Source organism: Candoia aspera, chromosome 6 (genome assembly GCF_035149785.1).
Source record: "Candoia aspera isolate rCanAsp1 chromosome 6, rCanAsp1.hap2, whole genome shotgun sequence".
Classification (NCBI taxonomy): domain Eukaryota; kingdom Metazoa; phylum Chordata; class Lepidosauria; order Squamata; family Boidae; genus Candoia; species Candoia aspera.
The window spans coordinates 12746394-12770423 of NC_086158.1; the positions used below are offsets into that span (position 1 = coordinate 12746394).

General features: G+C 39.1%; 1 protein-coding gene across 2 annotated transcripts in view; it reads right to left on the reverse strand.

The window, feature by feature from the left end:
* Positions 1-24030, reverse strand: part of NAALADL2 (N-acetylated alpha-linked acidic dipeptidase like 2) — a 443576-nt gene that overhangs the window by 168851 nt on the left and 250695 nt on the right. The window lies entirely within an intron of this gene.

The window sequence follows — 24030 nt, forward strand, 5'->3', positions numbered from 1 at the left end:
CAATGTGCTCTACATGGGGCTACCCTTGAAGAGTATCTGGAAGCTTCAGCTGGTCCAGAATGCAGCCATGAGGGCAGTTATGCATGCCCCAAGATCAGAACATGTGACATCATTGCTGTGCGAGCTGCACTGGGTGCTAGTTTGCTTCTGGGTCCAATTTAAGGTGTTGGTTATAAGCTTTAAAGCCCTATATGGCATGGGGCCAGGTTACCTGAGGGACCATCTCATCCCCATAACATTGACCTGTCCCACCCAGTCATGCAGAAAGGGCATGCTGTGGACCCCATTGGTAAGGGAATTCCATTTGATGGGGTCCAGGAAGCAGGCCTTCTCTGCAGTGGCACCTGCCCTCTGGAACATTCTGCCCTTGGAGGTGAGTCAGGCCCCTTCACTTCCGGCCTTCCTTTGAAGACCTGGTTCTGCTGCCTCGCCTAGGCTGGGAAGGGCAATAGTTCTTCTTGGGGGTGGCTGGTCCCGTAGTGCCCTCCCTACTGAATGAGAACTTGTCACTGTTGGATTTTATATATATTTACTTTCTATTTATATTGGTTATTTGTATGATAATTTATGTCTTTTATAGTTTTAACTTCCAATTTTATTGTAAACCGCCCAGAGTCCCCCTTGGGGGGAGATGGGTGGTGATAGAAATTTGAAAAATAAATGAATGAATAAATGGATGGATGGATAGATGGATGGATGGAGCTGAATGGAATGGCAGCAACCAGACTGTTGTGAGAAATAATTATTATTAATTCAATTTTTAGCCTCCCTTTTATTTTGTACAACTAAAGCAGGATATATAATGCTCTCTCCTCCTATTTTCCCCATAACAACTACCCTGTGAGTAGATTGGATTGACCCAAATTCCCTCAGCCTACTTTAAAATAAAGTTTACTTTTAGCATAAAATGAATCATTAGTAAGCAAGATGAATTCCAAATGTATTTTTTCCCAGCAGTAATATTCTCTATTCATTGTATATAATTCACAACCTCAGATATGATGTTGCCATTTAAAATAATAATAATAATAATAATAATAATAATAATAATAATATATTGATATTATTCAAATTATTTTTGAAGGCAACTTGGGACTTTTCTTTATGAAACCTCTCCTTCATAGAGAAGATGATTTCAGTAGAGGCAAAGCATCAATTACAAAGCAGATTACTATTAACTCCCTAGAATATCCCCCAGGCCTAGGTTTTTCAAATACTTCATTAAAAAAAGTAAATAAAATTTTCAATTAAAAAGAGAGAGAGAACATAGCTATAAATCTCACATTGGGGATATATCTTTACTGATGGGGGAAAATGTAGGATTAAGGCAAAAGTGCTTGTGAACTTAGAAAAAAATCAGGGAGATGGAGATCCACACTTGAGGATGTTAGCACCAGTTTATTGTTACGTATTTTAAATCAATTGGCAAAATCTGGGTTTATTTTATTTTTATTACCTTATTTTTTTCTTCTTTATTATTACATTTATATCCTATCCTTCTTCTAAGAGTTCAATGGATACTCAGTTTATCTTCCCAGCAGCACCTCTGCCAGGTAGATTAAGCTGGTCCCAAATCATCTAGTCAACTTCATACCAAATAGGAATTTGAACTTGGTCTGTTTCATGATGCCAAATTCTAAGTGTTGGTATTCCCTTTGCAAGAGGTCATGCACTGGCCCAAATTCACACCGGAGTCTGCGCATAGTGGAATGTGGAACGTGCCACAGACAGATTAAGTATTAGATTGCCACCAATTATAGCAGCATATATGCCCAGCTTCTTCCTTATTCATAGTGCTCTTTATTCTCCATCAGACACAGTGTACAATATCATTTATGTTAATTATTAAGACTTCAGTCCTTTGCACACCTATGTGAAAACAAGTCCAATTGAGTTCAAAGGACTGTCATTTCAAGTAGACATACATATATGCACATTAACTGTTCTGTTTTCTTAATAAATCAGGAAACTGAAACCAGGAAGCATCTTCTGGAATTCTCCAACAATCCTTCCTAGCATCTTAGCTGGTCAAGCCTTGTCCTAATTTGTTTGCTTGCTTGTTTTATTTTTTGCAAATTCACTAATGCTGCCGTGAATTTTTTTTTAACCTGCCTCCACTGAAGAAAAGAGATTGCTCTCCTGTCCATCTACCTATACCAGTTGGTGCTTTTACTTTGGAGCAGAACCAATTTGCACATCAAAGGCACTGTGCCGAGCATTTTCACAAGCCTGATCTGGAACAGCTGCAGAAGCAGGCATCAACCAAATGTCAATCCATGGCTCCTTCAACCTCTCAGTAAACTGAAATGCCATACTGAGGCTGCCAAAGTCTGACTGCTCAACAAACTCATCACAAACCAACTGGTATCTTAAAAAACAATAGAAATTAGAAAAGCCTAGTCTGCATTGTGAGTCCCTGCAGAAATCTAGTTTTCAAAGGGTGATAAAGGAGACAGTGTTAGACATGTGACAGCAAAAGCAACATTAGTTACTATGCCAAAAGTACCTGACTAACTTGGTTAGATCTGATTAGTACTTGGATGGGAAGCCAACAGGAAATTACAGAGCTGGGAAATGAAAAAAATATATATATATATCCTAAAAGAAGGCAGCATGAACCTATTTCACAACTGTCCTGCTCTGGAATCTCACAAGTGTTTCAGACACAATCACTGATCAATTTTTCCATCAAATTCCATCTGGTTCTACCAAGAAGCAAAAACATGGCTATCAACTCCTTTTTCTAAAACTCTTCTGGATGCATAAGACAAAATACCATGAAAAACTTTTTGCTAAGATTTCCCACACCTCACTTTCTCCATGGGTTTACTCTGCCTGAAAATGTTACTGATGTTATGGAGGGCTCTTCTATATGGGCTGAAAAAATCAAGAGGACCACTAGATTTAAATGTTTCTGTATTTCTTTGCTGAAATATTTTGATTGTTGCTCCATCATGGATCATTACCTAGTAGCAATGAAGGGGGTTGTACATATCAATGATCCCCTGAGCTGTATTTCTAGGACCGAACACTTCCAGAAAGAATACTCATGATGGGCAGATCATATAAGAGTTGTCAAACTAAATAGGATCCACTTGAGAAGGGAATGGCAACCCCACTGTTTTGCCAAGAAAACCAGATGAACATTTAGTAACCAGACAATGTAAACATAATACTCAAAGATTAGCTCCACGGATCAGAATATATATAATGAGCTACTAAGGAACTGCAGCAGATAAGTATTAATAGCACTGGTGCTTATGATGTGGCTGGGCTGAAGCCAAAAGAATGTCCAGTGGTTGATGTGGCCAGAGACAAAAGGAAAGTTTAATGCCACAAAGCTATGCATACCAGTGGTAGGTAGAATGTCAGAACCATGAATCAAGGCAAACTTGATGTTGCTAGGACAGGAACATCAAGCCTGAGCATTGACATTCTAGGAAGCAGCAAACTGAAATGGACTGGAATTGGTCACTTCATATCTGAGGAACACCCAATCTTCTTTGCAGACAAGAAAATCGTAGAAGAAATGAAGAAGGAATCATTTTAATAAAAGTCTGTGCTCAGATACAACACAAACAAATGATGGAATGATCCCAGTTCAAGTCCAAGGCAAACCAATCATTATTACGGTAATATATGTCTATCATCCAACCACAGATAAAGACAAAGTAGAAGCTGAATAGTTCTGTGGCAATTAGCAATACCTTGTCAGCATTAAAAAAAAAAAAAAATCATACTTGTGATAGGAAACTGAAATGCTAAAACAGGAAATAAAAATAGCATCTTGAATAATAGAAAAAATTGGCCTTGGTGTACAAAATAAAGCAGGAGACAGACAAATAGAGTTATGCTGAGAAAACTATAGAAAATTCCACCTTCCAACAACCTAAAAGAGAACTACAGATGAGAACTACAGAACTTGGACAGCTCCAAGTTCAACCTGACTATACTCTCTGCAAGTAAAGATAGAGAAACTCTGTTCAGCCAGCAAAAATAACACTGGGTCATGAGTGCTGCTCAGATTATGAACTCCGTACAAAATCATTTATTCATTTATTCATTTATTTTATTTATATAGCCTGCCCCCTCCCCCATCTCATATGAAGTGACTCTGGGTGGCCTACAACACTTAATTTAAAAAAGAAAAAGAAACTATCACAATTTAAAAATAACTATAAAAAGGCACACAAAAAAGAGGAGATGATATTAACCATAGTAAGGGAGCCATCACAAAATTAAAACTTATTAAAAAAAATGCAATTGTCACTTGACATATCAGCAAGGTATGAACTTAACAAAATTCCATATGATTATGTGGTGAAGGTAAAGAACACATTTATAAAATTCATGAAGACCTCTGAACTGTAATTCATGACTTGATTAAAGATGAAGCAAACAATTATATCTAATTAAGCAATGCAAATAAATTGCCGAAAAGATAGAATATTTCCTTATGAAAATTACACAAATCAAAGGAACCTTTCTTTTGCAAAGAGAGGCATGAGAAGTAACAAAGAAGGCAAAGGTCTACTGGAAAAAGAAGATAAAGAGAAGAGATGTGCAAATATTTGGAAGAACTGTACAAGAAAGACTCCCAAATCAGTAATACATACAGAAGTCCCATCATGGAAGAAGCCAGAATGTGCATTTAAATGCACTCTAAAAATATTACTAACAACAATTGCAGGAGTTAATGAAATGCCAGCACAACTATTTAAAATTTTATAAGATGCAGTAGAAAATGATACTTGATGGTTGTAAGCAGGTATGGAAAAAACAGTGCTAACAGAAGACTGGAAAAGATAAATTTATGTTCCAGTACCAAAAAGGGGCATTTCTCAAACTACCAAACAATAACAATTATTCCACATGCTAACGTACTTAGGTTTTGCAGTCTTTTGAATAAGAATTGCAGATGTACAAGCTGGATCTGGAAGAGGCAGAGGCCCTTGAGATCACATGGCATGAATAATTAGAAATGCAAGGCACTTCGAAATAGACAGCTAATTTGTTTTACTGGTCATAATAAGGCTTCTGACCATGTACCATAATCTTTTTAAAATATGGGTGTACTGGGCCATCTCATCTGCCTAAGGAAGAATTTGTATGATGATTCCAGTTAGACTGGAGTAAAAGGAATATAATAGTTCAAAAAAATGGAATATTGAAACTTTTATAAGATTTTGAAATTAATTATAAAGAAAAAACAGCTCCTCATGGGAAATAGATTTTGTTTCAGTTTTTTACAAGACAACAAAGATAAGCAATTTCAAGATTTTAAAAACTGGACACTAGAGGGGACTAATGTTTTTAGGTTGAGGACAGTACTCCTGTAAAATGTTGAAAACATTGTAACAGTGAAAAAACTGAAGGAGACTTTTGAAGAATGGAGTCAGAAATTAGTAGCCACAATATCAGCGATGTCAGTAATAATGTCGCTAGATAGACTATCTCCAAAAGATGTTCTTGAAGAAATATCAGATGTAGAACGAATTTTATCTGACACGATAGAGTTGGTATGAAAAGTGGATTTACAACTGACAGGCCAAGAGAATGACTTAGGAAAGGATGTTTCACTGGATCTACAAAAGAAACTGGATGAGGTTTTAAAATTTAAAAGGGAAATGCAAATGATAAAACAAGAGACTGACTGGGATATTTTGTTTTTTCCTATTGGGTTTACAAAAGATGTTTGTTAAAGCTTTGAAGAACTCGTGCAATGGGACAAAGAGGAAATGAAGATAAATCAAATCATACAACGATATTTGAATGAACTGAAGTTTAAGACTGTTAGAAGTAAAACAGTAAAGGAAGGAATATAAAGAGTTTCTGCTGATACCAGGACTGAAAAGATGATGTTTTATGGATTTGTTTACAGATGAGAGATGTGGTATTGGTTGCAACCACAGAGGGGGTGAAGAGTCACTAAATTTGTTTCTACTTATTGTGATGAAGGTTGGAAGTCACTTTTTTATATATTTCTTTTCTGTTTCTTTATTATATACTTACTTTTCTCTTTCTTCTTTCTTTCTTTTTCTTGCTCTTTTTATTTATTTTTCTTTTCTTTCTTTAAGCTTAGTTAATTAGATTTTACTATTACAATCAAAATTCTTAATAAAAATTGTGTAAATATGAAAAGAAAAACTAACTTTAAATATTTTGAACACATAATGTGAAAGCAAAGTTCATTGGAGAAGACCCTGAAGTTTGGGAAAATCAAAGGTAATAAAAAATGAGGCTGGGGGAAGACAAAGTGGCTTCTCAGATGACACCAGCAAGAGCTTACAAGAATTGATAGAAGCAGTCATTGAGACAGTCTTTGCAAAATGATGTTCATCAGGTCATGAAGAGTCAAAAGCCAATGAATGACTGAAAAACAGTGGTAGTCATTAATATTTTTGCAGCTCAGATGAAGTAGCCCTAACCATGGCAATTTCCTGGTTTACAATGATAATCAGTGGGGAATATCAAGACTTAGATAACCTAACATAGATTGCCTTACATCAAATTGGTGGGCTTTGACTTAGTTTGAGACAAAATGATTGTTTCCTCCCTGAAGCACTGAATCTTTTGGTCTTTGCATTTAGCCTTGGAATGAATATATTCTTCATCTCAATTAACATCCATCTCCCATCACATCCAACTTTCCTTAATGCATCTGAAAAATGTGACCTTCTTTAGCTGCATTGTTGCTGAAGCTGTTCAATGTTTTCACCTTGTTAGTCACCTGGAATAGATGGCTAGCTGACATTCCCTTTAAGTCTGTTGTCTGAGCATCACAGGCTTACATCACTCTGTGAAGTATACCCCAAATTCTCAGTGCATTGACCAGAAATAAGATTGATGCCCCTGTAATGTGTGGCTTTTCAGGTCCATGTACTTGAGATAAGTTATTTGTACAGAAAAGAAGGAAGAGGAAGAGGAAGGAAGACTTACTTTGGAGCATAGAGAAAAAAAAATATTAAAATATAGTGGAGCAGAGGGAATGCTGTCCTGCAAGCAGTGAAAGAAGCAGCTGGATCGAGAGATCAAGGGGATGCTGCAGAATTATAGTTCTGTACCATCTGAATTATTGCATGGATTTGCCATCGTACATGTTTAACAGCAAAAATCATAAATTCCAATCCTCTGGCATTTTCTCCCCAACATCACATCCAATAAGGAACTTCTTATCTCTTTCAACAGTCTGCTGCACCAGATAATTACAGTGCTGTAATATTTATGAAGCCTGCCTTTCAGCCAAAGCACTTAGCATGGCTTAATTGAGATTCATAATGCCCTTGCAAAGTCGGTGCTAGGCTTTAACATGTGAGAACATATGGCATGAAAACCATCATTTTACGGGGCACTGAGAGGATTTTGTTGTTGCTTTTACACTTGATTTGCCTACCTTCCAAGAGTAGCCAACATCTGTGTTTTCAAATGAGGCAAATGGATTTGCTGGTCTGATTTAAAGGACCATTTCTAATGAGAGGGTCATGCAATGAAGTCATCTTGCATTAAGCTTGTCATTTCCAACATATGTCTCTGTTATATGATTGACTTCTCAGATAAGCCAAGAACACTTTGTACCAAAAGACGTTTTGTCTTGGATAGTCGTTTGAGTTTTTGTATCTCCCTTCAGTGGCTGGGGCTGGGGAGACCTTTCTTTTACAAAAGGAAAGCTTATCCCAAAAAAAAAAGGCTTTGCAAATTATAAATGCCTTCAGCTAGTTCAGAAAGGAATCTTAATAATAAAACTAATTTCTATTTTAACCTCCTATTTTCTAAAAGCTCTTTAAGGTAAAGGTTTCCCTTGACGTTAAGTCCAATTGTGTCTGACTCTAGGAGGCAGTGCTCATTTCTGTTTCAAAGCCGAAGAGCCGGCGTTTGTCCATAGACACTTCCTCCATGGTCATGTGGCCGGCATGACTAAATGGAACGCCGTTACCTGCCCGCTGAAGCAGTACCTATTAACCTACTCACATTGCATGTTTTCGAACTGCTAGGTTGGCAGGAGCTGGGACTAGCAACAGGAGCTCACCCTATCATGCGGATTCGAACCACCAACCTTCCGATCGGCAAGCTCAGCAGCTCAGCAGTTTAACCCACAGCACCACCACTACATTATATTCTTGGAGTCCTTGGTGCCCTCTGAGCTTGGTTGTTTGCTTGCAGACGTTTCATTACCTGACTAGGTAACATCATCAGTGCTGGTGAGTATGGGGTTTGCTCCCTGTTTATATACAGTACCTTGCCCTGCCCATGTTGGTGGGGGTGTGGTTTTCTCCTTGGTAGTTCCTTGGTCAGGGTATTGCTTTCTGCTTGATTGTTTGTCTGGTCTTCTGCTTGTCACCAGAGAAACCTGTCACCAGACAAGCAATCAAGCAGAAAACAATATCCTAATCAAGTGCCTACCAAGGAGAAAAACACCCCCCCACCAAGACTGAGAATTCTGGGAATTGCTGAGAATTCTGGGAGTTGGAATCTTCACATGTCTGAAGGGTACACAGGTTGGAAGCGGCTGCTCTGCATCTTCTGGAGTCCAGATGGGCCATGTTTGTTAAGATTAATGGGAGCTGAGGTCCAATAATTAGTAACAAACCAGTTGGAGAAAGGCTTAAAATTCTGATCTTATAAAAGGCTCAGTGTCCTGTCTCTCCTGTCCAAAGGATAAATTGGCTCTGAGAAGTTGCACTGGGGTGTCACATGTCAGCTCAACACAATTTGAATGTATATTTTCAAATACCCCTGATTCACACCCTCTTACAGATATTCACATCCTTTCTTTCTCTATTATGCACACAAACACTACTTTTCTTTGTCATCTGCTGTGAAAGCTTCTGAACATGAAAATAGGCAAAAAACATGCATCTTAAATATAATAATGATAATAAAAATAACAATAGTCCAAATTGAATAGGATTAATGCACCGTCTAAAGTCTAGATAATGAAAGCAGCCAATTTAAAATAAAGGCATACTAGAAAAACCACAAGTCATTTTGTCCTGTTTCTCTTTCTCTCTCTAGAGTATAGCCCCTTAAAGGTCACATTCTCTCTACTTCAGCTTCTTCTTAATATCATCCAATTCCCCCTTTTAAAAGGTCACAAATAGGAACTTCAAGACAAATTCTCTCTCTTTCAGCATTGCGGACAAATGAAGAAACAGAAGTACGGAAAAAAGATGATAGCATGCATTCTGCCCCCCCACCTTCCATTCAACCTAACATGGTGGAAGAAAGTGTGCAGTTAAACTATAAAACATCTTCTACAGAACATGGTTATAGTGCTTGGTATAACTGGAAATATGTACCTTCATCTTGTTGCACAGCCTCTTACCTTTGTCAGGATGAATAGGAAACTCTGTAGGCAAAGATATCTATTCCTAACCCCCAAAGATGCCCAAATGCCAAAATATGTGTCACAACATCATGATTAAAGTGCAATGACACATGCAAATATCTAAGGGGTGGAATTCAAGTTGTGACACTGGGATATATGTTTCATCTTTGCTGCCCTGCTGCCCCAGTATCACTCTCATGGATGCCTACAGACTGTAGAGGCCTAGGGGCAGAATGTTCATTTGAACACATTACCCCATGTGTGGAGCCCAGAACAATTCCCACCATTGCCCCCCATTTAAAAAGGCCCTGTCAATGGGGCTAAGCTAAAAGTATGATCAAGTTGCAGATATAGGTCAAGAAATCAAGGTAAGAGATTCACAGTTTTAGATCTTGGAAATAAGTATTTCCAGCCACTGTTGCTACCTTGTAGGGTTCCAGATATCCAAACCCTTCCAGGCTCTGCAAATAGTTATTAATTTTAGATTTATTAGATTTCTGTCCCATCTTTCATTTGATAGCTCAAGGTGCTTGTTCTAACTATTTTTTTCACCGAACTATTTTTTCACCCTAGGGATAGAAAGAACTGAAGAAATTCACTGGCTGGGTTTCCATGATTGAGGCCATACTGGACTGGATTGAAGTCTAGATCTCTCTCCTCCTAGTCCAACTTTGGTGTTGGAAAAGACTCTTGAGAATACAATGGACAACCAAGGAAACAAACCATTGGATCATTGAACAAATTAACCCAGAGTTCTCTCACTTAAAACAGCAGCCTGAAATTACCATATTTTGACTCATTATGCAAGCACCTAGCTCTCTGGACAAGTTTATAATACTGGGAAGGGCATAAAGAAATAGAAAAAGAGGATGACAAGCAGCAAGGTAGGTGGACTTAATTTCAGCAGCAATGGGTATACTATTGGAAGATTTAAGCACAATTACTACCCTGGCCATACATGATTCTGACTGCCAAGTGAAACTTTTCCCAGGAAGCTAAAACCTTCAGTCTGGCACTGCTCCAATATTCAACATTCTATTTTTCCACCAGATAGTACTATGTAGGGCTTACAAGCTATTGATCAGGATCATGGCTTAGAGCTTTTGACTTGTGGATGCAACTGGATCTTTTCTAGTCAGTATTCTCTTAACCAGGAATCCTAGATTTCATACTGCCATCCACTAAATCTCTTCCACTTCTGAGAAGGGAATTAATAGCAGCCACAACTGAGAACTTTGGATTCAAAACCTTGTTCTGCAACAAAACTAATTCAGAACAATTAAGTCCATCATGTTTTCTACCTCATAGCCTAATAGAACTGAAAGTGATACAATAATCCCATAACATTGTAGAAAACTAAACTAAACTATAATAGATCAGTAAATGTACTGATAGTAAGCATGGAATGTTGGATTATGCCTCCCAAAATTCCTAGCTGCTTTAGAAAACTGAAGGCTATAGTCCATCCCAATAGATCTGGTGGACATCAAGTTAGAGAAAGCTGCTCCAAAAGGTAGGAAACTGGGTCACTGTGATTTGAGGGTAGATCTTTTGCACTAATTTAATGTTTATCTGGCATTGTTTACATAAACAATTAAAACATATGTATATTTGCAATTGTTCCTGCCTTCCTTTTCAGCACTCCAAAGCTCTGGAGAAACACTCATGATCAGAATGGAGCAGATTCAAGGGATATGAGTCTTGCCCACCCCATGAAAATCAAATTGTGTTCTGAGTTACTACATCTTGCCTTAGGACCTGGGGTTTGGCCTAATCCAGGACATTAGTTACCAACTTTCCATTTTTATACCTGCAAGAAATGTCCTTTAAGTATGATCACTGATATCACATCCCTTATTCTTCTTGCAATATTTTATGCTACTGTAAGCTTACTGAAAAAAAGTTACCTGAAGAATGAGGTGCCTGAAGTAATAATATTCCAAAAGCCTGCAGTTAATGAGGCATGCTCTCTTACTTACTTGAGTTGAATTAAGCCATTTGAAACATTACACTTCACACTTCCTTCTATATGCATAGATTCTTGGTGACACTCATATTCAATTTATTGGAGGGAAATTCTTTTTGATTTAATCTAAATACTTCAAAGTTTGTCAGCTGCTCATAACCCCTGGTAACCAGAAGTAGCTTGCTTTGTTAATTCTTCTGAAATTGGTTGAATTTTTATGTTTCAGGTTTAGCAGCAAAATAACAACAGGGCCCATAACCAGGAGACCCTAAGGAAGAAAGAGAAATAATCTGGAGGCAATGAAACTGAGATCTGATTCCATAAAAGTGTGATATTATGAGTTATTGTGCAAAAACCATATAACTTTCTGTGAATTATTATTTCATTGAAGTCATGGGGCAAGTATCATCCAAGTTCATGAAGGAGAGACTTATTCTGCCATTAGGAAGAAAAAGGATATCCTGTTTGCTGATTGGCTTGGTAGCAACATACTCCCAAAGAATAACAGGAAAAACAATGTAAGATGGGCAACTGCTTGTTGAGAATGTGTTGTTGATGCACTCATAAATTCCATTTGCTTATTCTTGCTTATTCACAGAATAGGTACCCTAATGGCCTTGGTCATTCTCAAAACACTCTTCAACCTCAGGGAGATCTTTGTGGGGCTCAAATACATTTCTGCAAATAAATATGAACGGTAGAATTTTCTGCTGTAATATGCAGTATGGTTTTGTTTGATCCTTTGATTGTTTGATGGTTATGTTTCATAGTTACTGTTTTTATCGCTGTTGTGAGCCACCCAGAATTGTTTAAGATGGGCGGCCATACAAATCTAATAAATAAAAATACAGCTTAAAAAATATAGTAAAGAAACTTTATAAAAGTCAGGTGGGGTGGATAGCCTTATGGGTCCCATGGAAGCTATCTAGAGACATATTGGTCCCCATGGACATGACCTAAGAGTTTAAAACAGACCCAGAAGGGTCTGTTTTAAACTCTTGAGCATTTATTTATTGATTGGATTTGTCATGCTGACTAATTGTCAAAGGACTCAAGGAAGTTAATAAGGCAAGTTAAAACCATAATATAACAATGAAGGAAAAAAGTAGCAAACAATTGTCCAAGGAATACAAAAATGAAATTAGTAGTATTAGAATCCTAGGTAATTCATAAAGCCCCATGGCCAGATGAAAATGCCAGACCTTTTCAGCCTTCCTGAAGAATGGCGTGGTCAGGGCCATTTGGACCTTGGAAGGAGTGCTATTTTAGTGGATTGAAGGCACACTTCCAAGGTGAGCAACTCATTCCTAAGGCTTAATATTTCAACCTAATTTCAAACTCTTTCACAAAATTTAAGCTCAAGAAATCTGCTGGTTAGGAAGGAAAGATAAAAGAAGATGGTAAAAGAAGGGCTAATTCTACTTTTCTTCCTTTTTTTTTCTTTTTCTTTTTTCTTTTTCTGTGATCTCAGTACGTAACTTCCAATAAATTATCCCAGAGGAGGTAGCCTTCAGTAGAAAAAGGCTTTCCGGTCACCTCAAAAGATATATGCAGTTCCATATTAATAAAATAAAATGAGCAAAATAAAATAAATAGAGGAAAAATGGTATCTCTCCAGGAAATGGGAACTTTGGAAAATTAAAATGCAAATGATCTGCACGCTATAGTAATAAAAGTTGAAGAGCACAGTGAAATAAAAATGGTATTAAGAGTAAATATAAAAAGACCAAATAGCAACAGATACAGCCACCAGTCTTAGCAGTGACAATGAAAATATTGAAGTTCTGAATAGTTTCTGCCCTTTAGGATCAACTATCAACAGCAAGAGATCCAGTTCGGTATAATGGTTAAGGCAGGGCCACAACTAGCAGGGGGCAACCGGGGCATGTGCCCCGGGTGCCATGCTGGTGGGGCGCCAAAATGAGCACTGGGGAGGTGCCAAAATGAGTGCTGGGGGGGCGCCAAGGTGGGCGCGGAATCCATGTTTGCCCCGGGTGACACAGACCCTGGGTTGCGGCCCTGGGTTAAGGCATCAGGCTAGAAACTGGAAGAACATGACTTCTAATCCTGCTTTAGGCACAAAGCCAGTTGGGTGACCTTGGGCCAGTCACTCTCTCTCAGCCCAAGAGCCAATCAGGTGTGGTATGAGAGTTCTAGTCCCGCCTTAGGCATGAAGCCAACTGGGTGACCTTGGGCCAGTCACTCTCTCTCAGCCCAAGAGCCAATCAGGTGTGGTATGAGAGTTCTAGTCCCGCCTTAGGCATGAAGCCAACTGGGTGACCTTGGGCCAGTCACTCTCTCTCAGCCCAAGAGCCAATCAGGTGTGGTATGAGAGTTCTAGTCCCGCCTTAGGCATGAAGCCAACTGGGTGACCTTGGGCCAGTCACTCTCTCTCAGCCCAAGAGCCAATCACGCATGGTATGAGAGTTCTAGTCCTGCCTTAGGCATGAAAGCCGGCTGGGTGACCTTGGGCTAGTCACCTTCTCTCAGCCCTAGGAAGGAGGCAATGGCAAACCACTTCTGAAAAACCTTGCCAAGAAAACTGCAGGGACTTGAACAGATAAAAATAATAATCAACAACAGAAGTCAAGAAATATGCCATAGATTAGCACTTGGTAGCAATGAAGGCCTTGGAAAAGATATTCAGATGCTGTGACCCTACAGTACAAAGATCAGAGTGGTACAAATAATGGCTTTTCCTGTGAAACTCTATGGAAGTGAAAGTTGGAAGCAGGATAGAAAGAGTATTTATGCTTTTGAACTTTGGTGTTGGAAAAGACTCTTTTTACAATGGACAACCAAGGAAACAAACCATTGGATCATTGAACAAATTAACCCAGAGTTCTCTCACTTAAAACAGCAGCCTGAAATTACCATATTTTGACACATTATGCAAGCACCTAGCTCTCTGGACAAGTTTATAATACTGGGAAAGGCATAAAGAAATAGAAAAAGAGGATGACAAGCAGAAGGGTAGGTGGACTTAATTTCAGCAGCAATGGGTATACCATTGGAAGATTTAAAGTCCAGTTTGGAGATAGAATGTCCTGGGAAAAACCAGTATCAGCTTGATGACACATAATCAAAAAGGCCTCTCAGGATGTGACACATAGTGGAGACACAGTTGAGAATGTGGTAGACTTACATCTTCGAAGGCCTCCAAAGGAAACAGATTATCTGGACCTCTTACTGTGAGGTTTCAGCCTGCTTCTGACTCTGAAAACAAAACTTATTTGGAGTCAGAAGGGGAAAATGAAACCTATCAGCAATGACTTGAGGAATCTAATCTAGGAAGTGACTCAGCAGAGTGGGAGAAATTGCAGAAGAGGATTGGACAAACTCCAGAGGGGGATTTGAAGCCTCCAATCAGTGCTCGAGAGAGGAGATCAGAGAAGTGCGCAAAAGAAAAAGAAGTGCAATTGGCCAGTAAGGGGAAACAGCGCAAAAAGGAGCAAATAAAAAGGCAGGTGTACCAAGAGTAAGCTGCTGGAGACAACCAATCCTTTGAGCTTGCGGCACCTGTGGGAGAGTCCTTACCAGCATCAGAAGCCTTGCATGGAACCAGTGCCAGAGCCTTCTGCCTTTGCAGAACCTCCGTCTACATGGGTCACTCCAGTAGAGCCTCTATCTTCTGTCCCTGCTGAGCACAGCCTCGTGTCCAGCTCCAAGCCTCATCTCATCACTCCGGCATGATCCAGGTGAGCCTCCAAACCTCAGTCTTGCCTGAATGCTCCAGTCCAGTCCAGCCTTGCCTCTAGATCTCAGCCTTGTCTGAACGTTCCAGTCCAGTCTTGTTTCCAGAACAAGCTCTGCCTAGATACTTCAGCCCAGCATTGTCTAGCCTCTGTGTGCCCACCTGATCCAGCCTGCATGCCAGGATACCAACCCGAGTATCCATCCTTGCCCTTGCCACACACTCTAGTTCCTTCCAGCCTTGCAGCTTCCATCAGAGAAGTGGCCGGGTTCTGCTTGCTGCCTTGCCACAGCCTGACCCTGCAGTGTCGCCTTTGTGTCCTCTGCCACCTGGTTGGACTTAAATTGAACCACATATTCTAATCTATTGCAAGAACTTTTATGTGTGTAAATAGTTTGTGCAATAAAGAATATTATTAGCAGCTCTGCCTGGCTGTCTCATAGCCTGAACAGGACAGTTACAGTCAGGTTTCAGGCCAGAATATAATACTGAGAGGGCATTGATGAGTATTGGTGGGTTCACATGGGGGTAGTGTATCCACCTGGTCCTGCTCAATCTCTCAGCGGCTTTTAATATCTTCAATCGTGGTATCTTTCTGGGTTGGCTTTGAGGATTGGGAGTGGGAGGCACAGTTCTTCAATGGTTCTCCTTCCTCCAAGGCCAGGTGGTGTTGTTTGGGAGGGGAGAAAGATCTAGCCCTAGACCTCTGTTTTTCAGGGTGCCACAGTGCTTGACTCTCTCCCACTTTTATTTAACATCTACATAAAACCACTGGATCATGTCATCCATCAGCATGGATCAAATATCTTCAGTATGCTGAGGATATTCAGTTATACATCTAAGTCAGTAGATGCTGGCTGGGGAATTCTGGGAGTTGAAGTCCACATATCTTAAAGTTGCCAAGGTTGAGAAACACTGATCTAAGTGATGGTATAGAGCTGCCTTCCCAGTGTGTGAAGGGCATACATGTCTGAATGGGGCAGAAGTAGCTTCAGCTCAATCCTGACAGGACTGAGTGGCTGTTTTAGGATCCCCTGTATCCAGTCATTTGCTATCATTAACTCTGGCTGGGATTTTACTCCCACAGTCAGAGCTGGTACAATATCTGAGGGTTCTCCTGGATTCATGGCTCCTGCTCAAAGATCAGTTGGCATCCATGGCCAGGAGAGTCTTTTCACAAATATATTTTGTGCGCCAGATGTGTCCTTTCCTAGATTGGGAGGCATTGGATTATTGCAAGACACTGTACATGGGGATGCCCTTGAAGAGCATTCAGGTGCTTCAGCTGATCCAGAATGCAGCAGCATGGGCAATAGTGGGTATACCATAATACAGCTTCTGTATGAGCTGCACTGTCCCCCAGTGGGCTTCCAGGTGCAATTCAAGGTGCTGTTGTCACCTTTAAAATCCTACATGGCACAGGGGCAGGGTACTTGTAGAACTACCTATCCCTGATTGTTTCTGCCTGGTCCCACTAGATCTGGCAGGGTGGGTATGTTCCAGGGCCCCTCAGTGAAACAATTTCTCTATTATGGTGCCTGATTCATGGAACAGCCTCTACCCAGAGACATGGATTGTCCTGACCTTACTGGCCTTCAAGAAAGCAGTGAAGACATAGCTTTTCCCCTAGGCACTGGGCCCAGGACGTTGATGGAGCTGGAACAGTGTGGTTGTTCTATAGACGTGAGCATCTGGGAGAGTCTCAACATTGTGTTTTTAGCTCTAATAATTTTTGGATAATTGCATTGTGTTTTTATTCTTGTTTGCAGTCCAGAGTTCCCTTTTGTAAATGGGCAGATATATACATTTGTTAAATAAATCCATCAATCGCTCTTAGGAAAAAAGAATAAACATATAGAGGTGGAAAAGTGTGCACAAGCAAAATTACAAAAAGAACAAAGATAACCCTGTTGATCCTAAGGATTAGATTTAAGCAACAACTGCTTAAAGGTATAAAAGGAACAAGTGTAGTATCTTTAAAGATACTACACTTTAATACATTGCCCCACCCCCAAAAAAATTGCAGTTCAGGACACAAAATCCACTAGACTTCAGAGAGAAGATAATTTAGTGAGAACTATGAAAGATCTTCAGAAATAAAAAGAAAGCTCTTCAGACCAGTTGCTCAGGCATTTACAGAGCTGTCTGCTTCACCAATCCCAAAATGTGAAGACTTAATGGATATATTATAGATTGACCACACAGACACCATCACAAATTGGAGTCCTTTGAGAGAAATAATATAAATACTATATTTGCATGAAGAGGCATATGCCCATGGTCAATTATGCCCCTTTCAGTTTTTCATTCTTTTTAACATTAAATGTATTGTATTCTTTTTCTGCATTATCACAGAAAATCTGCAATATGCACAATCTGCAAATTGTGTGGCCATAGGGCATGCAACAGATTGGATGAAACCAAAATGGCATGGCAATTGGGTAGGTTGTGGTTCAAGATATTATAGGAATCTAGCCATGTTGTATGAACCAAGGATATTAAGAAACATTATGTTTGGCTGGTTGGTTGGTTTGGTTTGGGCTTAATGTGTCACGTGGATTCAGAAATTGTTCCATACATGATTTCCTTATGTATTTTTGCAGATACTTTTCCCTACTGCAATTTGTTTATGCTACTTTCACAAATATATGTATCTTTGAACATTTTTTCTAATGTACACACCTTTCTACACAGATTTGTAGAAAGGTGACACAAATGCCCTTTTCTCCATACAATTCATACTCAAACTGGCAGACTGCCTTACAGAATTTGGAGAAGTGACCATGTCTCATGATAATTTTATTTAAGCATGTATATTAACTTTATATGAATACCTGAAGATATCTTCATATGATATATAATCCTGTTTGTTATATGAAATTAATTTTGACTAATATATGTATTTTCTGTAGCTTTATTTATAAGTAAATCTAATACTTCCATACTACATAATTCTAAATGAATATATTTTATTTATTTATCATATATTTATCAAATTATATGGCTGCCCATCTCACACAAAGTGACTCTTGAATACTACATTCAAGAAGGAAAAAAAGGATTAAGTACTACATGGTTACTATTTTGCCAACAAATTCAGAAAAGATAGTAATATAATTTCATGCACATTATATACCTTTAACTAATATAATACAGAATAAAATCACTCAGAAATCATGTATTGCAAATTCATACTGTATTCGTCTTTTCAATGGTAGTAGCTCTGTCCATCATCACCATCACTGGCCAACCAAAGGGTTTTGGAACATTTCAAAGAGTAGGGAAATCCTGATGCTCAGGAAAACCTCAGCTGAAATAGGAAGCCTTTATATACTCCTCCCCACAAGGAAGATTTAATGGTTAGCCTAGATGGGAAAAGCCTGCAATCCAATAGTTAACTGCAAGGGGATATGTTAACCACATGGAACTATACACAGATTTAGACAGTAACATGAGGTATGGTTATTTCCCCCCAATGAAAGTGAACAAGTGAAACCCAAAGTCCACATATCCTAAAGTGGTATATACCAAAGTCCTTTCATTAGTTCAAATCATGCAGAGGGAGGGGGTTAATGTTTTTCTGTTCCAGGTGGCCCCTCCCTTGCTTTCTTCAAGTTCAACAGAACTACCACAGGTATCTTTTTAATATAATTCCACTCAGAACATAAGATATGAATGGAAGGTTTAGGAAGTGTAGCCTCACTTCTCTCCCTCCAGATTTCTCTCCATTTCCATTATTCAACTGATTAGTATGACCCTAACAGATGGCGCTGCGGGTTAAACCGCTGAGCTGTCGATCGGAAGGTCGGCGGTTCGAAACCGCGCGGCGGGGTGAGCTCCCGTTGCTCGTCCCAGCTTCTGCACACCAAGCAGTTCGAAAACATGCAAATGTGAGTAGATTAATTGGTACCGCTTCGGCGGGAAGGTAACGGCGTTCCGTGAGTCATGCTGGCCACATGACCCGGAAGTGTCCTATGGACAACGCCGGCTCCAAGGCTTTGAAACGGAGATGAGCACCGCCCCCTAGAGTCGGACACGACTGGACTTTACGTCAAGGGAAACCTTTACCTTTACTTTACTAACAGATGTGTAGTTTGGGAACCATGCACTCTTAAAGCCAGACATAAGTTAGCACTAGGTATCCTTCTGAGATTCTTCTCCTCCTAAGATCAGCTGAGAACACAGGGATGCTGAGATCACATAGTTTCTAGCTTTTCAAACACTACCTCTTTGATGCTTGCTTGAATTGTCCAACCCTATTTCCTTGGTAGGCACCTTTTGAAAAGGTGTCATCTTTCATGTAGCAGACTGAATTACACTACCTGACTTCTCTGTATGTGTGAAAGAGGGAGGGATGGAGGGATGGAGGGATGGAGGGATAGAGGGAGAAGGAAGGAAGGAAGGAAGGAAGGAAGGAAGGAAGGAAGGAAGGAAGGAAGGAAGGAAGGAAGGAAGGAAGGAAGGAGAAAATAGTCTTGTTTGTCATTGGAGATTGTATATGAAATCCCTTGGGAACCTTAATAATGTCATGATTTTATGAATTTTCTCATAAGTTCTGTTGAGTTTTAGCATCTAGAAAATAACCCACAAAAATATATTCTGACAAAGGAGCTAAGAAATAGGATAACTGTCTCCAAACATTCAGAAAGTCCTCTCAGAATAGAGTCTAAGAAATGGAGCTTTTAAAATAGATTGCGGCAAAACAGATTTTGAAGTTGCCATAGCAGTTATATTTCAAAAGGAAAAGAAAGGATTTGAAGAGCCTGACCTTTGAATTCTGAAAAGCTTTTACAGGGAAACTTTGAAAAACATAAACCCTATTCCTCCTACTTTCTTTTTAGGCACCCAGAAGATAGAATTTGAATGCTGGAAATGCGTTCCTAGGAACATAGCAAAGTCAATCTTAACTGTAATATCATATAGGAATTGATATCAGTCAGGACATCTAAACTTCTCCTTTTTAAACTAAGAAAAAAAAATTGGATTACATTATTATGAATAGTGACAGTTCTTCCGATTTAAATTTTCCTTTTTAAAAAATAATGACTAAATCTCACTAACGGCTAAGAAGATTTATAGGAGAAACTTGTTAAAATAAAATCCTTTCTAAGCAATGGAATATATTTTAAACAATAAGCAGCAATATCAAATGAATAGCTCTGGCACAGAGATTATTAAACCTGGTTTTCAAGTGAGAGTGGAAGTAGCACAGTAGCATTGAGGAGTGTTTTAAGGTGTGTGTTATGTGTGCATGAAAAAAAAAAGTCTAGATGGCAGCTGCAAGGATGCAATTCAAGCCCTGTTGCTTTTTATGTGCCATATGCACACCTCGTGTAAAAAAGGGCAAGGCATCCACCATCTTGATTTTTTTAACACCCTCTCATGGATGCCCCTATAGCAAAAGCAGGAGTCTTGCATCCCAGTTTGGACAAGACTGGACTATTAAGACATAACTATGACATCAAAAGAAGTAGTATAAATCAAGCTTTGGGTAGTGCGGTTTATTGTAGAAAAATGTAGTTCAAGATACTTCCTTTTTGGACACTGTTTATTGCTCCCTATTAGGGTGTGTGTGTGTGTGTGTGTGTACACACACACACACACACACACAAGAACCAGCTGGTTGACCTTGGGCCAGTCACTCTCTCTCGGCCCTAGGAAGGAGGGAATGACAAACCACTTCTGAAAAACTTTGCCAAGAAAACTGCAGGGACTTGTCCAGGCAGACTCTGAGAATCAGACACAATTGAATGGATAAAATTATACACACACACACACATACACACACACACACACATACACACACACACACAGACAGAGTGCAGGATTTTATTTTCCAAAACACCATATAGTGCACATACCAAACAGACTTTATATTTTCCAAATCTTTTATAGCACTATGCCTATAGAGAAATCCAAGCAAATACCCTATGAAACTACTTACAGTTTCTCATATTCTACAGAGAACAGGGAGTTTGTACAGTCCTCTAGGAAGGGCAATACATCTCCCTTTGTGAAATATTTCACTGTGGCTTTCCAGAGAGCCATAGTGGTGAATCTTGATATGGATGAGAATGCTGGTGGTCCTTGCTTAACGACCACTCATTCAGTGACCATTTTAACTTATGATGGTGCTGAACAAGTGGTACTTATAGGCATTCCTCAAAGTTCTGGCTGTTGAAGCATCCCCATGGTAATGTAATCACCATTTATGACCTTTTTGTTGGCTTCCTACAATAAAAGTCAATGGGAAAGCTGGCAGAAGGTCACATATGGTGACCACATGATGTTCTTGCTTACTGACCCACAGTGATTTGATTAATGATGGCAACCAGAAGTGCCAGAATTTCCATCACTAAGTGGTGCAGTAATGCGATGTCGTGCTTTACAACCACTTTGCAAAGTGATGGAAATTCCAGTCCCAATTACCGTTGTTAAGTGTTGACTACCTATGTAGGTTCTCTCAAGCACAGGACAAATGTGCTTAATCAAATAAATTTAAAATTTATTTGACTAAGCTCTAATTCTCAAGCTCTAATTAGTTATTGATTCAAATTGTAGAACCCAGAGACTGTCAGAGGAGAAAACATAGAATTTTTTGGATTGTTGTTGTTCTATTTACTGCAGAGTAATTTGCCATTTATTGTGAATTGCCATTTCTGTGAACTGTTAGGTAATTAGTCCTCACTCATTTCACTCATCATTTGGATATATTTCTTGGTTTGGACTTAAGGAAAGATTGCTCTCACATGACTAAAAACTGCTTCACCCCCAGTTACTAGTGAATTGTTCTGTTAAAAGTATCCTGTTAGGGCTTCAGAGACAGGAAGGATGCTGGGGAAGAGGAACATAAACAAACAAACAAATGGATATTTTGGCCTTCAGAAAGAGCATCAAGACCTGGCTCTGCCAACTACTTTGGGGATCCAGGAGTGGTAGGCAGCCCTGGGGGCGGTTGGTGGTTTACGGGCGCACTCTCTGCCTTTTAGTTTCCTTCTTTTATCTTCTATTTTCTTTATCTTTGTATTTTTATAATGGGTTTTATAACTTTTATTTGTAAGCTGCCCAGAGTCACCTGTGTAGTGAAATGGGCTGTGTATAAATTAAATGAACAAATAAATAAAAATAAAATAAATATTTTCATCTCCTTTATTTGTGTACACAGGGAATACAAACCATGCTCCTATTTCTGAATTTATATACTTGGATCCAGGTCTACACTGAAGACTCAACATGCATTGCAACAAGGATATGGTAAATGAGGTTCATTTCTCCATGTTACAGTTGTTGTGCATTCCTAAAACAGATCTTTCTGGATCTAGTTGCCAAAATCTCTCTTAACTTTAATTAGCAGAATCAGTTATGAAAAATGTCAAGCACTGAGCCTACCAATACAGAGGAACCCAGATCAGTTATACATATGCACTGAAACCCCAATCAAGTTCAGATCAGCACATGTGATCTGGCATAAAACATCTGTTGCATTATTTGATGGTTTCATTTATGAAGTCTATATGGAGCACACTAGCAGCTCCTATGTCTTTTGCACATCTGGATAAACACCACTGTAGCTGAAAGGAAATCCTGCAAAGCAGATGGGCTAGCACTGCAGGACTTGTTTTATGGAACAGAAAAAGCAACTTTTTTTCCAGTTGTGGGTCTTGAAAGTGTATTTCAAAGTTTATTTTTCAATATATTAGCAAGATGTCAAGGTTCCCAAAGTTTCTTTCTTGTTTTTGCTTTAGCAAAGCCAACCCTACTGACATATAAATTAATGGCTCAGTCAGAGTAACTTTTGTGCTTCTGAAAAGTAAATTTGAGACTAATGAATTAATGGTCTTATTTAGGGGATTTAATTTCCTCCCCAGACAACATAGACTTTTCCGTTATAGGGTGCCAAATAAATGGTGATTCATTAATGCAGCAAGCTGACAATGGCACCTTCGTTTATAGAACACTCAGAGACAGAAATGTAACTTGGCAGAATTCCCTGCTATAAAGTGGACAATAATTAGCATGGCTGAACAGAGTTCACACATGCTCATAGAGGTCTCAAAGTGTATGAATTCCAATTTGGCTTAATAACCTAAATATTTAGATCTGCTTTCTTCATTTATTCAAGGTTTCTGTCAGAATCCTCCTGGCAAGCACAGAAAACTAAGTACTTCCAAGCTGTTTCTGTGCCAAGACACATCAGTTGTAACAAATTGAAGACATGAAGATTCCGCGAAGGATACACAGTAACTCTGCTTTTCAGAATGGTCAAGTGTTTATTCTGGATGCTTACAAAGAGTAAGTATCTTATATTATTTCTTTCTATCTTTTATTTATTTATTTATTTATTCATTCATTCATTCAATTTCTATAGCCGCCCATCTCAACCAGTGACTCTGGGTGGCTATAGAAATTGAATGAATGAATGAATGAATGAATGAATAAAAGTGCTAGAGTACAAGAGGGCAGTAGACCCTTTTCAGACATGCTCCAAATTGAAGCATTCAAAACCACTAACAAAGCTGAAAAGAAGTAAATTAAAAAGGAAACAGTTAACATTCTAAAATGAAACACAGCATAAGACAACCTTCAAATCTCATTGGGTAAACAGAGCCAGTCTGGTATAGTGGTTAAAGCACCAGGCTAGAAACTGGGAGACCATGAGTTCTAATCCTGCCTTAGACACAGAGCCAGCTGGGTGACCTTGGGCCAGTCACTCTCTCTCAGCCCTATGAAGAAGGTAATGGCAAACTACTTCTGCAATCTTACGAGGAGGAGGAGGGTGAACCAATGCTTAAAAAAACATCTTTACACTGTAAATGTCTTCAAATGCCAATATAGAGTCCCCCACTTTCTTGGGGGAGATGGGTGGTAATAGAAGTTTGAAAAATAAATAAATTAATAAATAAAATGGAACACAGAGAAAGATACAAGTCCAGGTTAGTGAATTTCAGCTCCCAGAATTCTCCTCAGTGGCCATGCTGGCTGGGAAATTATGGGACTTGAAGTCCCCATGTCTGGAAGTGGCCATGACTATCAGACTGTGTAGGC